The sequence below is a fragment of the Schistocerca nitens genome, chromosome 3, assembly GCF_023898315.1.
Source record: "Schistocerca nitens isolate TAMUIC-IGC-003100 chromosome 3, iqSchNite1.1, whole genome shotgun sequence".
NCBI lineage: Eukaryota > Metazoa > Arthropoda > Insecta > Orthoptera > Acrididae > Schistocerca > Schistocerca nitens.
The window spans coordinates 905,460,522-905,476,998 of NC_064616.1; positions in this window are offsets into that span (position 1 = coordinate 905,460,522).

A 16,477-nucleotide genomic window follows, 5' to 3' on the forward strand; every position below is an offset into this window, starting at 1 on the left:
TGTCAGTGCGTTCGCACTGAGCGCTCGATCAGCTGTAGGCGCGTGACGTAGGAAGTGATTGTTTGCGGTCAACGACTGCCTTGTGCGGCGCGCAGACTTCACTGTTGCTTTGAGTATCTGCCGCCGCCGGAACACGGCGCGGTATCCTTGTACTCTCCGCATGTTTACGTATAACTGTTGATGTCTCAAAAATATGTCATTCCACAAAAATTTTAACGTTAGATATACGATGTATTCCTTTAGAGCGTCGTGATTTAAGAGTTTCTACTTCAACAGTGTTATCATGAATGATTTTGCGAACTCTATATGGACCGTTATAAAGCAGAAAAAATTTGCGACACAAGCCTTTTCCTTTGTGAGATAAACGATGGGACTTAATTAATACCTTTTGACCAACTGACAAAATTTTTAAACGACCAGGACGTTTAGCTGATTTCTCTCTTCTAACAGCCGCAGATGCAATATTTCGTAGAGCCAGGTTGACAACTTCAGAATGCCGCAGTTTCCGTGAAGGCGGAAAAGGAACGATTTCAGAAATGCGATTTGTTGGTACTTTATTTTTTAATATCAATAGAGACGGTAAAGAAGTTGAGTCATTAGGAAGTTCATTCAGAATGTTTTGAAAAATATGAAGATACTGATCCCAAGTTCTGTGATTCTGATGACAATAAAGACGGCACAATTTATTGATTTCCTTCATCCATCTCTCTGAAGCATTAGATTGAGGGTGAAAAAGTGAAATAAAAATTGGTTTAATCTTACGACGCCGTAGAGTACGAAGCCAAATTTTAGAGCGAAACTGTGATCCATTATCTGATATAACCTTATCAACATGACCAACTTCTTTAAGAAAATGTTTGATGAAAGCATTAGATACTGAACGAGCTGTTGCTTTGCGTAAAGGTGTAAAACACACATATTTTGATGTCAATTCCACTGCTACGAAAATGTACGCAAAACCATTAGTAGAACGAACCACTGGACCGAACAAATCGACTGCAGCCATGTCCTTTAATTTCGCTGGAATGATAGGAAACAACGGTGCTCTGTGAGAAACAGTTGGCGGCTTAGCCTTTTCACATAATCTGCATTTGGCAAGAACAGATCGAATACGTTTTTCCATATTACTGAAGTAGCAATTTTCTCGCAATTTATGAAAGCATTTTCTGGGACCAAAGTGCGCATAACTGAAATGTGTGTACCAAATCAATTTATTGACCCACTCATCAGGAATACAAACTAACCAAACAGAGTTGTCGACCGATTTTCGTTTGAAAAGAATGTCATTGCGAACTAAATAATGCTGTCTAATCGCTACGCTTTCCTTTCTCCTCCACTTCTCCTTAATGTCCTTCCAGATTGGATCCTTATTTTGCTCCTTAGCGATGTCCTGGAGCGAAGACGAAATAAAGTTCTCAAACGCAACACCTTGAATGTACATCAAACAATAATGGTTTTCTTTGCAGTCCTCTTCAGCACTTTGTTTCAAACCCATAGGTGCACGTGATAAAGCATCAGCAACAATATTTGAAGATCCCTGTATGTAAACAATACTAAAATCAAATTCCTGTAGGTACAGCGCCCATCGTGACAATCTTCCATGAGTTAATTTTGTCGACATACGAAATTCCAGAGCTCGATGATCGGTGTAAACCTTAGTATGTCTGCCATACAAAAATGTGCGAAGTTTTGTGAAAGCCCAAACAACAGCCAAAGCTTCAAGTTCCGTAATCGAATAATTCTTTTCGGATTTAGAGAGAACACGACTTCCAAAGGCAATAGTTTTCTGTACTACAACGCCGTCTTCTTCTATCTCTTGAAATAAGTGTGCACCTAGGCCTTTGTATGATGAGTCCGTCGCCAAACAAAAATCTTTATATAAATCCGGATGTGAAAGAAGTGGAGCAGCAACTAAAGTATCACGAAGTTGTTCAAATTCTGACTGAGCTTCCTCATCCCAACACCAGTTAGATTTCTTTCCAGATAGTTCACATAAACGAGGTGTGGCCAAATTTTCCAATCTAACAAAGCGTCTAAGAAAATTACAGACACCAAGGAAACTACGAACATCACGTTTTGTGGTAGGAACAGCATAATTACGAATAGCGTCTAGTTTCTCTGGATCAGGAAGAATACCTTCTGTAGAAATAATGTGACCGAGAAATTTCACCTGAGAACGACCAAATTCAGATTTTTCCAAGTTCACTGTCATGCCAACTCGTGCAAAAATACGTAATAATGAATCCAAAATTTTGTTATGCTCACTCCAAGAACGTTTAGCAATAAGAATGTCGTCAACATATGAAGTAATATTGTCACGAAGATAAACAGGTAAAATTTCATTTAAACTACGAATGAATGCTGCAGAAGATACAGTAAGTCCAAACGGTAATTTCCGAAACTGGTAACAGTTACCAAAGGCTAAAAAGGCAGTGTATTTTCTACAATCAGGGTGGAGTTCTATTTGCCAAAAACTTGCGCGCATATCAATCGTGGATAAAACTTTAATTCCATGAAAATGTTGAAGAAGTTCATCTAAATTTTGTGGACGGTCAGTTTCAGGAATAATAATATTATTTATCTGTCTGGAATCCAGAACCAAACGAATTGATCCATCCTTTTTAAGAACGACATGTAATGGGCTGGTATAAGGGTTGACTGCTGGCTCAATAATGCCCGGATCTAACATGTATTGAAGTTCATTCTTAACCTTGTCTCTGTAAGCCAAAGGAATAGCGTACGTTTTTCCTCGAAATGGTGTGTGTTCTTTCACTTTAAATAAATATTGTAAACCTTGTATAGTTCCTGTGTGATGACTAAACACTGTAGCATGTGAAGTCAAAATGTGGTGCAACTCTTCTCTTGCAACGTCATCTGGCACTTCAGCTTTCTTAACCTTTTCATTAATTAATTCTTCGCTATTAATTACATCATCCATCGCGTCTCTGTATCTATTGTCATTGTCATGAATAAACACACTGTCGTCATAATGCTCAACGAAAACATCAGAAGTAAGAAACCTTAAAATTGCCTTATGTGTGTTAAGAAACTCCATACCTAATATAATTTGTGTGTTGAGTAATGGAACAATTATAAAATTAGCAGAAAATTCGTATCCTTGACAAATGAAATTTAGGTTGGTCTGTTGTTTAACTTCCACGCTTTTTCCAGAAATCGCTCCTCGAATTGTAGTTTTAGAAATAGGTAACACAGGACAGGCAATAGTTCTTTCACATATACGAAAAACTGATTCACTAATGACGTTCAATGGGCTCCCAGAATCTAAAACTGCAGTGAACTTATTCTTACCCACACATACTTCAATAACAGGATGTAAAAATGCATCTACATTATTTTCCTTTTCGCCTAGCAAAATGTCTCTCATATCTTCCAGGCGTACGTAGTGTAAAGTTGTAGTGTCATTACTTTCTGAACCGTCTATATTGCTGCCAGAAGCCGAAGCTGCAAGTCATGGTCGATTGTTTGCGTCACGTCTTTGATTATTCCCGTCATTTCGCGGATCAATTTCTACTATTTCCACTTGTCTCTCTGAATTTCTGTCACGCGGAGGATGCCAATTAGGTCCTTCCTGTCTGTTAGATGCAAATTCTTGGTTGTGTCTGTTATTAAAATTTCTGTTTTCCTGTCTGTCTGCATAACTACTTCTTGTATAATTTCGACTGTCACTTCTGAAATTATTGTTAGACCTACTACCCTGGTTATTTCTGTAGTAAGAATTTCTATTACTGTATGGATAATTTCTGTCTTGATGATACCGATTACTGTTTCCGTATGATTGATCATTCCGGTACGAATTACCGTTATTATAATTGTCTGTGTAATTTCTGTTAGAACGTCTGTTATTGTCATAAGGCTGGTATCTATTGTCCTGTCTGTTACGTCTGTCATTCTCAAAGTTACCCATATAACGCCCGTTCCGATCACTATCCCTTTTCTCTGAACATCTATCGTAATTACTGTTACTGAAAAAGTTACAAGAAGTCCCGTCGTCGTTGTCATACTCAAGTTCTTGTAACAAAGTCTTAAAAGTCTCAATGTCGTCTTTACATCTTCCAGCTAAAGCAATTTGTCTTATGGATTGTGGCAGCTTAGTTAAACAAATGCGAATTAATTCAGTCGGGCTATAAGGGTTGGACAGGAACTGATTCTTTCGAATCATGTCTTCAAAATATTCTGCCGGTGTGCGGAACTCAGACTGTTTAAAATTACGCTGCATAATCAGACTATGTTTGACTCTGTCTTGTGTGTTTTCGGACCAATATGCCGATAGAAATGCATGATAAAAATCATTCAGATTATTACAATCTCTAATGAGTGCGCGCATCCGCGTCGCCGGTTCGTTTTCTAAATATCCACACATAAATTCCAGTTTGTGACTTAGTGGCCAATTTGGTGGAAGTGCGTACATAAATTGATCTAACCATGCACATGGATGTATGTCATTCTTAGAATTGCGGAAGATCTTAAATTTCCGAACAGTCAAAAAGTGTTTATAGTCAAAGTTTTCGCCTCGTGGCGACAAAGACCTACCGCGTCTGTCCCAGTCCCAGTGTTGATTATTGTCAAGTTCGCGCGTCTGGCGCTCTCTTGTTGCATCCCGTAAATGAAACAAATTACTTTCTTCAAACCCCCCTGGTATCTGTGATTCTAAATTTCTTTTGCTGTCTTTTCCTACGATTTCGCCTTCAATTTGTTTGACTTGCTTCCGTAATGCCTCAACTTCCCTTTTAACGCGTTCATTAAATTTTCCCTGATTTTCAACATGTTTATTTATGTTCTGGTACTCTTCAGTTTCCGCAAATGGCGATGGAGCTGTATCATCCGAATATCTGTCCCCATGTAAACTAAGATTTGTCAATTTATCAGAAATCTCCTCAACTCTTTCCGATAAGTCACCTATTTTTTCTTTCTGTTTACTTACGTCTTTCGTAAGTGTCGCGACTCGGGTTTCAGTGTTGACACATTTGGTAGTTAACTGTTCATATTGTTGTGTTAGATTATTTATTCTGTCATTTGGTACGGATTCCTCGATTCTCTCAAATATTTCTTCCTTATCGTGTGCACGTTGTAAATTTAACTCTGAAAATTTTTGTACTATCACGCGATCTCTTTCTTCCTGTTCTCTATCCTGTTCCCTTTGTCTAATCTCTACTGCAATTAATCTATTATTGTGAGAATTCAAAATCGGTTGTACTTCCTCTCTAATCTCTTTCTTTAATTCATCCTTCATGTTTTTGAAACATGTCCCTATTCGCGAATCTAACCGTGTTTCCATTGTTTTTAATTCAGATCCTAACTGTGATCCCAGTGAGTCAAAACGTGTTTCCATTGTTCCCATATCAGTTTTAATTGTTCCTATATCAGTTTTAATTTCAGATCGCAAAGTTCCCATCTCTGTTTTAAATTCAGATCCTAACCGTGTTTCCATTGTTCCCATCCGTGTTTCCATTGCTCCCATTTGTGATCCCAGATTTAATATTGCACCCATAAACTGCTCCATAATAGCCGGTTCGAAATTCTTTTCGCCCCTAACATTTCCCGCGAAACCAACTTCTTTCGTCATAGCTGTAAAGCTATCTGTGTTCGATACTATTCAGAAGTTAATCTCGAATTCTGAAAATTTTCTGATTGAGAAACATTTTGAAATGGTTCCGGACTATTTTCCCGACTTATTAAATTGTTTTCCACTTCATTATTCATGATACTGTTTTCCTCTGTTGGCGAGTTCGCCATGTTAACAATTTCGTCATTCTGACTATCCATCATTTTTGCCTTTTTCATTGATCGCGTAAACATTTACAAAACATACAAAACTCGTCACTATATGAAAATTACACACAATGACACTTTATCTCCAACAATACCATTCACACGAAATGTTTCCCTCAAACACGATTAACGAACAATTGAAATCTTCCTAACTGCACTAAATTGTCAAACCCGTATACAAGATAACAAAATTAAATTTTGCAAAATGAAAATACCATTAGAAGAATGACAATTACCAAATCTACACATGCAAAATAGACTACAATTACTAAACTACAAATTACTACAACAATACTACTGTCTACTATTTTTACAATCAGAAGAATTCGAAGGGACGATCCTGGCAGGGTCGCCACGTGCATGGGGGCTTAATTAAAATATAATGCAAATAATTTTTTTAATTTTTTGCTTTAGTAGCTGGCTGTCCGATTACGAAGTCTCGTAACGGTTGGCCCTGACTAGTATTATTACGCTATCTGACTGCATAGAACAATAACAAGGAATGAAATGGAAATTTTCATTAACACAATTAATTAATTAATTAATTAATAATCCCCAGCAACTATAAAACCTACGAAACCAAAGCACAAGTATAACTGTTCTGTGTGTGGAAGTATGACTCAACGTACGCATCTGGCACGGTTCTTCTTCAATAACGCAAGAAATTTTAAATATCATTTATACTGAATTAATTAAAGAAAATAAAAATACCATAATTACTCAAGAGAACCAGAATTACACTCTATTCCAAGAACACAAGCCAGATGCTTTGTTGACTGAACCTGTAATGACGCATTATTCAGGACATTGAAATAATGAGAAAGAAAAGAAAAGTAGTTTGTTACCTTAATTTATATTGATGAAAAGCACTCTAGACATTACAATCTCTCCACACCGACTCGCTACTATCACATCTCAACAAGAACTTTTCAGTATCACATCTCAGCAAGCACTGCCTACTAGCTCATCTCAACAAACACTCCTCACTACGACATCTCAGCACTGACTACCACGAGTTCTCCCAAAGCACTGACCACTACGAGTTCTCAATAATCACTGCCAGTGGAGGCGGCGGAACAATACTCTCTAGCGCGATCTCTGGCGCTGTGGCTCAGTGTAGCCACCTTTCAATGTCTTAGCATTTTTTTCGTTCTAAAGTTATACTCTGAGATACAAATATTGTCAGTGTCAATCTCTGTTATCTACTTTGCCTTTAATTCCTCCAATATTTGTTTGAAATAAGCTTACTGCGCCAAAGTGTCTACATTCTACATTTACTGAACTACCTTTCAGCTTTAAAGGAACGTTCCTCAAGCATGGATACGCCTGCCTGACTTCATCCTACAAACACCTAGTCTTTCTAGACGTTATCAACGAACGTTAGCCTAGAGTCAGCCCAGATCCTCTTACTATTGTGTCTCTTATAAGCTTCAACAAGCACCCCTCCTCAACCCTTTAAAGATGTAGGCCGTGTCTAGTATAGCAGGAATACTCTGAACTAGTACCAACGAAATGGGTGCCTTGTTAGCAGTCATCAGTGCCCTCTCACGTTCCATACTGGCGTGCGGCACAGCACTGTCAAGATGTGGTTGGCCGTAACCACGGAACAGCAGTACAAAGCGAATATCAGTAGTCCCAGTTTCAATAGAGATCTAGTCCAAGTCACGCCTGTGTGATAAGCCCAGTCCGTACCCAGAGTATTCTCAGCCCCCGCCCTTTCCCTTCCCCTCGCCACTATAGTTACCCGAACAACTTTAGTAAAATCCTTACACACAGCCATTAAGTGTTGGATCACCTTATTAAGCCCAATACCTGTTGGTGACTTGGTATACGCTTTCCCACGACGCTCCCCATAAACCGTTGCTGGCCATTCGCCTTCCTTACAACTGGACGTATGTGTTCGATCCATTTAATGCTTTTTCTCAACTTTATCACTTATTTAATCCACGTGACTTAGGCGAGCATTATACCATTAATACTACAATTCGTACGTTAAAAGAATGTTTTCCCTATGAATTAACTCACATTAATCTACATTTAAAGAAAGATAAAATTCATCCTACCGAATATAAATTTTGTACCATACTGTAAAGCCCCCTCGGGATATTTATTAGAGCTCAGTTAAGTGCATTTATGACAACATGCAGATGTTTTTTCTGCTGGAGTCATTCCACAGTGGAGATTCTGTGAGTATAAAGGTGACATGACTGTTGAGATCCACTGGTTAAGGCAAAATTAACACCAGTTACTGTACCCTAAGTCTACTGTCAACGAGCCTGATGTGAAACATTAACTGTTAGGGATCGGTGAATTCTAAGGGTTTAAGGAGAATCATACACAAAAATCAACATCACATTATGCAGAAGACTTCCGCTGTAGACAGCTTCCGCCCCCAGGAACGTAATAATTCTTAGACAGGTGATAGACCCCGAATTTTACCGACGCACTGTTGCCCAGAAGCAAGAAAGCATGCGCGATGTCGCTTTACAGAGACGAGCTATCAACGCTGTTATATGCTTGTGAAGGAAATGAAGTTTTTACGAAGGTGTGACTCCAGTACGTAATATGGCAGACAGATACGGGTGTGGAGACCTGCTGGAAACCTGGAGAAAGAAATTGAACGTTGTCTTGTTGTCACATTCAGATGCAGTGAAGGTGTTCAATCTGTGGGTCTTTCACCGTGTCTGTACTCTTAGCTATCTCTAACAGAATAACCCAAGATAAACGCAAGTGTATATGAAAATATTTTACACAATGATATATGTTGTAGCCACACTACATGACCAAAGCAGGATACTGACAACAAACAGCGAGGGTGCTGCTGTCACGCCACTCCCAACTTCTCATCAGTCACGCGTACCTATCAGCACAGCAACTGAAGTGACTATAATCCCGTTTCCTAAAATCACACATTTATTTAATGAAGCACGAATATGAACTTGAGCATGTCGTTGTACAACATTTCTAGCCTGGGACAGTCTTGTCTGAGGCTAACTCTAATTGTTTCACAATACAGTCCTCTATGTATTCCGCGTGATGAGTGACGTGGAATGTAGTTCCGTGCTGCTACACACCTCTGCAGCCGGCCATCACAGGTTGCTGGTGGACTAGCTTCTCCTGGGCTTGGAGGTTGCCCATTCACCCTTAGTGCATGGAGCGAAGTCTGTCTGGCAGAGGTTGCGACTTGGTGTCACAACAGAACACACTGTGTTGACAAAAGCCATGGGACAGCAGTATGCACATATACAGATAACGGTAACATGGCGTACACGAGATATAAAAGGACAGTGCATTGGCGGAGCTGTTAATTGTATTCAGGTGATTCGTGTGAAAAATTTATGATGTGATTATACCCACACGACAGGAACTGACAGACTTTGAACCTGGAATGGTAATTGGAGCTGGATACTTGGGACATTCCATTTCGGAAATCATTTGCGGATTCAATATTCTGAGATCCACAGTGTCAAGAGAGTGCCGAGAACACCAAATTTTAGGGATTATCTGTCACCACCGACAACGCAATGGCCGACGGTCTACAGTTGACGACCGAGAGCAGCGCTGTTTGCGTAGAGTTGTCAGTGATAACATACAAGCAACACTGCGTGAAAACCGCAGAAATGAATGTCGGATGTACGACAAACATATACGTTAGGACAGTGTGGCGAAATTTAACGTTAATGGGCCCTTTGCTAACACAGCACGACATCGCCTGCAGCGCCTCCCCTGGGCACGTGACCATATCGGCTGGACACCAGACGACTGGAAAACAGTGGCCTGGTCAGATGAGACCCGATTTCAGTTGGTAAGAGCTGAAAGTAGGTTTAGAGAGTGCCGCAGACCTCACGAAACCACGGACCCACGTTGTCAACAAGGCACTGTGCAAGTTGGTGGTGGCTCCATGATGATGTGGGTTGTGCTTACTAGGACTGGATTGGGTCCTCTGGGCCAACTGAAACGATGATCGACTGGGAATAGTTGTTCGGCTAATAGGAGACCACCTGCAGCCATTCATGGATTTCATGTTCCCAAACAAAGATAGGATTTTTATGGATGACAATGGCCATGTCATCGGGTCACAATTGTTCGCGATTGGTTTGAAGACCATTCCGAACAGTTCGAGCGAGATGTTTAGCAACCCAGATCGCCCGACATGAATCCCATCGGACATTTATGGGACGTAATCGAGTGGTCAGCTCGTGCAGAAAATCCTGCATGGCAATACTTTTGCAGTTACGGATATGGACGGCTATAGGAGCAGCAGGGCTCATTGTTTCTGTGTGTGGGGGAGGGGGGGGGGGGGGGGGAGGTTCCAACGACTTGTTGAGTCGGTGCCGCATCGAGTTTCTGGACTACTCCAGCCGAAAGGAGGTTCTACATGACATTAGGATGTATCTCATGACTTTTGTGACCTCAGTGTACATAGTACTGAGTGACTGCAATTTGCCAATTGATCTGTTTTGTATCGATATTATAACGCACCTGTCCACATACAAGGGACTAATACCCTGTTGAAAATATTTGGGGTGATACGGAGCGTCAGTTTAGCAAAAGATCTATTCGCTCTGTGGCGGTATAACTGCACCGTTAGGACAATGGGTAGAGCGTTAAACTGAGCTTGCGGTTACACATAAACAAAGAATTTGTCACAATAATTCCTAAGTTTAATATTGATATTAATTTCTGTGTGACAGTCAGTTTCATGCACTCACTCCTGCCAAGATAAAACATGACTTCCAAGTTAAAAGGAAACTTTATCTCTGATTTATACCAAAGGAAAATAAATTTAACTTGATTAAAAAGGTGCACCATAAATCATTAGTTAAATAGAGCATCTATGTTGTTGTTGTGGTCTTCAGTCCTGAGACTGGTTTGATGCAGCTCTCCATGCTACTCTATCCTGTGCCAGCTTCTTCATCTCCCAGTACCTACTGCAACCTACATCCTTCTGAATCTGCTTAGTGTATTCATCTCTTGGTCTCCCCCTACGATTTTTACCCTCCACGCTGCCCTCCAATACTAAATTGGTGATCCCTTGATGCCTCAGAACATGTCCTACCAACCGATCCCTTCTTCTGGTCAAGTTGTGCCACAAACTCCTCTTCTCCCCAATCCTATTCAGTACCTCCTCATTAGTTATGTGATCTACCCATCTAATCTTCAGCATTGTTCTGTAGCACCACATTTCGAAAGCTTCTATTCTCTTCTTGTCCAAACTATTTATCGTCCATGTTTCACTTCCATACATGGCTACACTCCATACAAATACTTTCAGAAATGACTTCCTGACACTTAAATCTATACTCGATGTTAACAAATTTCTCTTCTTCAGAAACGCTTTCCTTGCCATTGCCAGTCTACATTTTATATCCTCTCTGCTTCGACCATCATCAGTTATTTTGCTCCCCAAATAGCAAAACTCCTTTACTACTTTAAGTGTCTCATTTCCTAATCTAATACCCTCAACATCACCCAACTTAATTCGACTACATTCCATTATCCTCGTTTTGCTTTTGTTGATGTTCATCTTATATCCTCCCTTCAAGACACCATCCATTCCGTTCAACTGCTCTTCCAAGTCCTTTGCTGTGTCTGACAGAATTACAATGTCATCGGCGAACCTCAAAGTATTTATTTCTTCTCCATGGATTTTAATACCTACTCCGAATTTTTCTTTTGTTTCCTTTACTGCTTGCTCAATATACAGATTTAATAACATCGGGGAGAGGCTACAACCCTGTCTTACTCCCTTCCCAACCACTGCTTCCCTTTCATGTCCCTCGACCCTTATAACTGCCATCTGGTTTCTGTACAAATTGTAAATAGCCTTTCGCTCCCTGTATTTTACCCCTGCCACCTTTAGAATTTGAAATAATAAATGTGAGAACTTTTACCAGTGCAGCGCGTCAGAAATCGTCAATAATTTAATGATTATAAAGAATCCGCCCCGATTGCAAATAGAAACCGGATGTTGACCTAGGTTTCGGCGCGGATAACCACGCCTTCTTCGGAACGCACCAAAACAACAAACTGCCTTAAGAGGCATGGTCCAGCATTAATACAGAACGCCCAAAAGGTAACGCCCAAAAGGTATAATAAACGGTACGTGTGTACCATGTCAATAGCTGTACTTACCTCAAACGTCAGAAGTGTGCTTCTTCACCCCAGCCAACGTTCGGTGGGCCGCGGACTCCCGACTGCAGGGATTTATCGCCGGCACGCTCGCCGTGAGACCCCCATTCTCAACTTATAGTTCACACACTACATTCATATTATGTGGAGGCTCCTCTGCCTTTCCCCAATCCCTCTCGCGTTTGCCCGCTCCCCCCCCCCCCTTATGAGTTCTCTCCCTCCGTCGGTTCCCTCCCCCTTTCGTTTTCCCTCTCCTCCACCCCTTTTTTCCCCTCATCTGTCCAGGTCCCCCCCGCCCCGCCCCCCCCCCCCACACTGCCCATGACTGTGGTGTGTCACCTTCGTGCCGACTTTTTAGTGCTGTGTTTCCAGTGAGTGTTCAGTGTTGTGCGTCTTTTCCGAAGTGTTGCGAACAGAAACCAGACTGTCGCCGTGTTTTTTAATTGTCTGTCTACTATTTTACCTGTCTGCTTCCTGTGTACTTTATTAGCATCGCCAGCCCTTTGTTTTATGTTTTAACTTTCCACAGTTTTCTGCCGTTTTACAAGTTAGGTCACAGTTTTATCGCCTGCTTTTGCTGTTTCTTATCTTCTTATGTTTTAAAATTCTGTAGGCTGAAGAGCAGCGTACTAAGCTGCTGCCAGCCCGCCCCCTTTGGGGAGAATCGAAATTCAATAAAGGAAACAGAAAAAGAAGTGGAGTCATGGGACAAAATTTTTGTTTCATCGAACAGTATTTTATGTTTGTTCGTGAGGCTGTGCTCCGCAATTGCGATTTCTCCAGTTCTCCATTTTTAATATGCCATTGGTGCTCTGCACAGCGGTGGGAAACTGCACGAATGGTCTCATCTATATAATTGCTTCCACACTCACAAGGGATATTATAAATTCCAGGGAGCCTGAGGCCGAGACTGTCCTCAACAGGGCGCATAAATTCTTTAATTTTCTTAGGAGGACGAAAAATCGGTCTTATACCCCCGTCTACTCAGGACTACTCCTATTTTGCTGGATATAGCGCCACAAAAAGGAAGAACCGCAATCGGTGTTCCATCCTGTGAGTGTGCAGCATTTTGACGTTTCCTTTTCTTGGAGAACGCTGCCTTTCTATCGCATGCACCATAGACATTCTTTCGGAACGCGTACTTCAGATGGTTCATTTCGGACTTCAAGTGATCCTCGTCAGAAACAGTTTTTGCTCTATATACCAACGTGTTCAAAACGGCTCTCTTCTGAACAGGGTGGTGAAAACTCTGTGCATTAAGATATAAATCGATACGCGTCGGCTTACGGTACACAGAGTGGTCGAGGCGGCTGTCCGCCTGTCGTACTAAAACGTCTAAGAATGACAATCTTCCTTCCTTCTTCATCGCAAACAGTGAACCGGATGTTCGGTTCAAAAATGGTTCAAATGGCTCTGAGCACTATGGGACTTAACATCTGTGGTTATCAGTCCCCTAGAACTTAGAACTACTTAAACCTAACTAACCTAAGGACATCACACACATCCATGCCCGAGGCAGGATTCGAACCTGCGACCGTAGTAGTCGCGCGGTTCCGGACTGAGCGCCTGAACCGCTAGACCACCGCGGCCGGCCGGATGTTCGGATGTATGACGTTCATGTCTTCCATGAATTGTTCGAGAGCTTCTGTGCCGTGTGGCCAGACTATAAATGTATCATCAACATAATGATAAAATAAAGATGGACGGAGGAGAGCCCAATTTAATGCACGTTCGTCAAAATTCTCCATAAAAAAGTTAGCCAATGATGGAGACAACGGAGAGCCCATCGCCATTCCGTCCGTCATTTCATAAAATTCATTACCAGACAAGAAGTAGGTAGTCGTCATCACAAGCCGGAACAATTTTATAGCTTCAGGAGGAAAAAGATATGCCAGAATTTTCAAAGTGTCCTCCACAGGAACTTTTGTGAACAACGATACCACATCCAGGCTGTCTAAAATGTCATTTGGACCAAGTCTAATCTGTTTGATTTTCTCAATGAACATCTGGGAGTTTTTTATGTTATATTCACACCAGCTGACTATAGGAGTCATCAACTTTGTTGGGTATTTGGCCAGCTTGTAGGAAGGAGAACCAATTCACTGACAATAAGTCTCAAGGGAACATTATCCTTGTGGATCTTCGGTAGTCCGTACAAACTGGGAGGTTTAGGAGCTCGGACTCTGAGATTCTTCGTAGCTTCATCTGGCAGACCGGAATTCTTCTGTAACTCTATGGTTTTACTGCTGTACGTCAAAGTTGGGTCCACTTTAATGCATTTGTACGTACTGTCCTCCAACAGTGATGTCAGTTTGCTATGATATTCGGTAGTATTAAGTACGACAGTGGCATTTCCTTTGTCAGCTGGTAATACGACAAGATCTTCATCTCTCCGAAGTAAACGGAGATATTAGATCTGGGAGGCTTAGCTGAGCCCAAAAAGCAATTGGTAGTAAGTCTCATTTCGTCGGCGTCGTCCTGTGGAAGATGCCACACCGCCTGTTTTACTCCACTGAAAAGATCCACGATGGGTATAGGACGTGGTGTAGGAGCAAAAAATGGCTCTGAGCACTATGGGACTTAACATCTATGGTCATCAGTCCCCTAGAACTTAGAACTACTTAAACCTAACTAACCTAAGGACAGCACACAACACCTAGCCATCACGAGGCAGAGAAAATCCCTGACCCCGCCGGGAATCGAACCCGGGAATCCGGGCGTGGGAAGCGAGAACGCTACCGCACGACCACGAGATGCGGGCTAGGAGCAAAATTCAAACCTTTATTAAGGGACGAGATGGCTCCTATGTCCAGGTTCTTGTCCAAAAGGTTGACGACAGGCATGCTGTTTCACACGATGATTCCGAGCTTTGCCTAGCTGCAAGACGCTCAAATTTCTTGCTTGTTTAGGCGATGCATTACTAATATGAGCTCTTTGATGAGCAGCCGTCGTCATATAGACCCACTCCGAGACAAACGGCGAGAGACCTGTAGATAGCCTGACGACATCCAGAACGTCTGGCTGCCAGTTAGAGCGGACTGGGATATGGGCAGGTTCATGGGGGCCATAGACCGATAGTGCTAAAGTATCCTCCAGGTCAAGGAAGAGACGGCCTTTGGGGTTGGAGACCCGAGAATGCCAAGCCGGCTGCTTGGCAATGAGATCCATCCCAACAATGAGCCTGTCAAAGGATGTCAGTGTGCAGAGGTCCACGTCCAGCAGTGGCTTGTTTGGGCTCAAATACGCTGCTGTAAAAGTAAGGGCACCACTGTGGCCTCTGTGTGTTCCATTGGCTGGAGAGGTCTCTTGGGTATGGACAAGAGCTTTGTTGAGGAACACTGCCGTGCCGCCACCACGGCGGTCGAGGCAGTCAGAGCAGTAACACACCATGTTGTGAAGGCGGAAATCTTCCGCTGGTTTGAGGTGTGTTTCCGTGACCAGTAAAACATCCACATGATGGTCATGGAGGAAGGCATTCAATTTCGTCTTCACCCGTTTTATGCCATTGGCATTAAAAATGCAGGTAACAAGATCCTGAGGAGGCTGGTGGTGGTGTGGTGGTTGATTCGAGATTACAACATTATTTGACTAAGCCCTTTCACTAGGGTGATAACGTTGGAGAGCCCGTCCTCTGACCGACGGATTTAGTGTGCAGTGTCACGAATAACAGCCCATATGTGGGGTTTCTTGAAGAAGGAGGTGATCTGGAGGATTTCCTGCCTGTCCTCCCGAAAGGACGAATAACCGTCCACCACTTGGGGGAGGGTCCCAAGTGGGCTGCTTGCCCCTGCGGTGGGCAGGGGCGGGTGGAGCAGTAGGCAGAGTGAGGGTAGGGGCAGAGGGCCAGAATGCAGCCACAAGTAGACTGGAGGGGGCTGCAGCTGGCTTCTGCAGCCGGTGAGCAGTGGAAGCCATCATGGAAGACGGACAATGAGGAGGAGACAGGACTGCAGCAGCAAAGGATGTCTCAGGAGTCTGGCAGAAGGGGACACAGATGCCACAGAACAGTCTGGTGGCACAGTGGCTGGTGCCAGAGCAGTTGCTGAGGGCGGCGCACCAGGGTGGCCCCGCAAAACAGGAACGTTTGTGGTGTCCTGTTGCGTTGGGGAGATCGATTTGTTCTTGGTTTCCTTTTGGGATGGCGTGAAGACTTCAGTGCCTTCTGGTAAACAGGACACCCCTCCAGGATGCACTGTGGTGGGGATGATGGGCCATGCCCAAACACCTGGTGCAGGTAGGTTTCTCCAAGGCGATGAATGTGCAGTTCTTCACTAAATGTGGGCCAGCACACTTAACACACCGCAACGGCAGGGAGCAGTAATTCCCAGTATGTCGTAAACGTTGGCATTTGCGACAGATGACTGGCCTGTTGCGGTCCTCGTATGATTCAATCTGGACCTTTGTGTACAGAAGGTACTGGATTTGGTAAATCCGCTCTATGTCCTCCCTTCGGGAAAGGGAGACGATATAGGTAGGGCAGGTGATCAACGTTTGGCTCCCAGGATACCTCTTGCTATACTGGTGGACCAAATGGTCTACGAAATGGAGCCAAAGC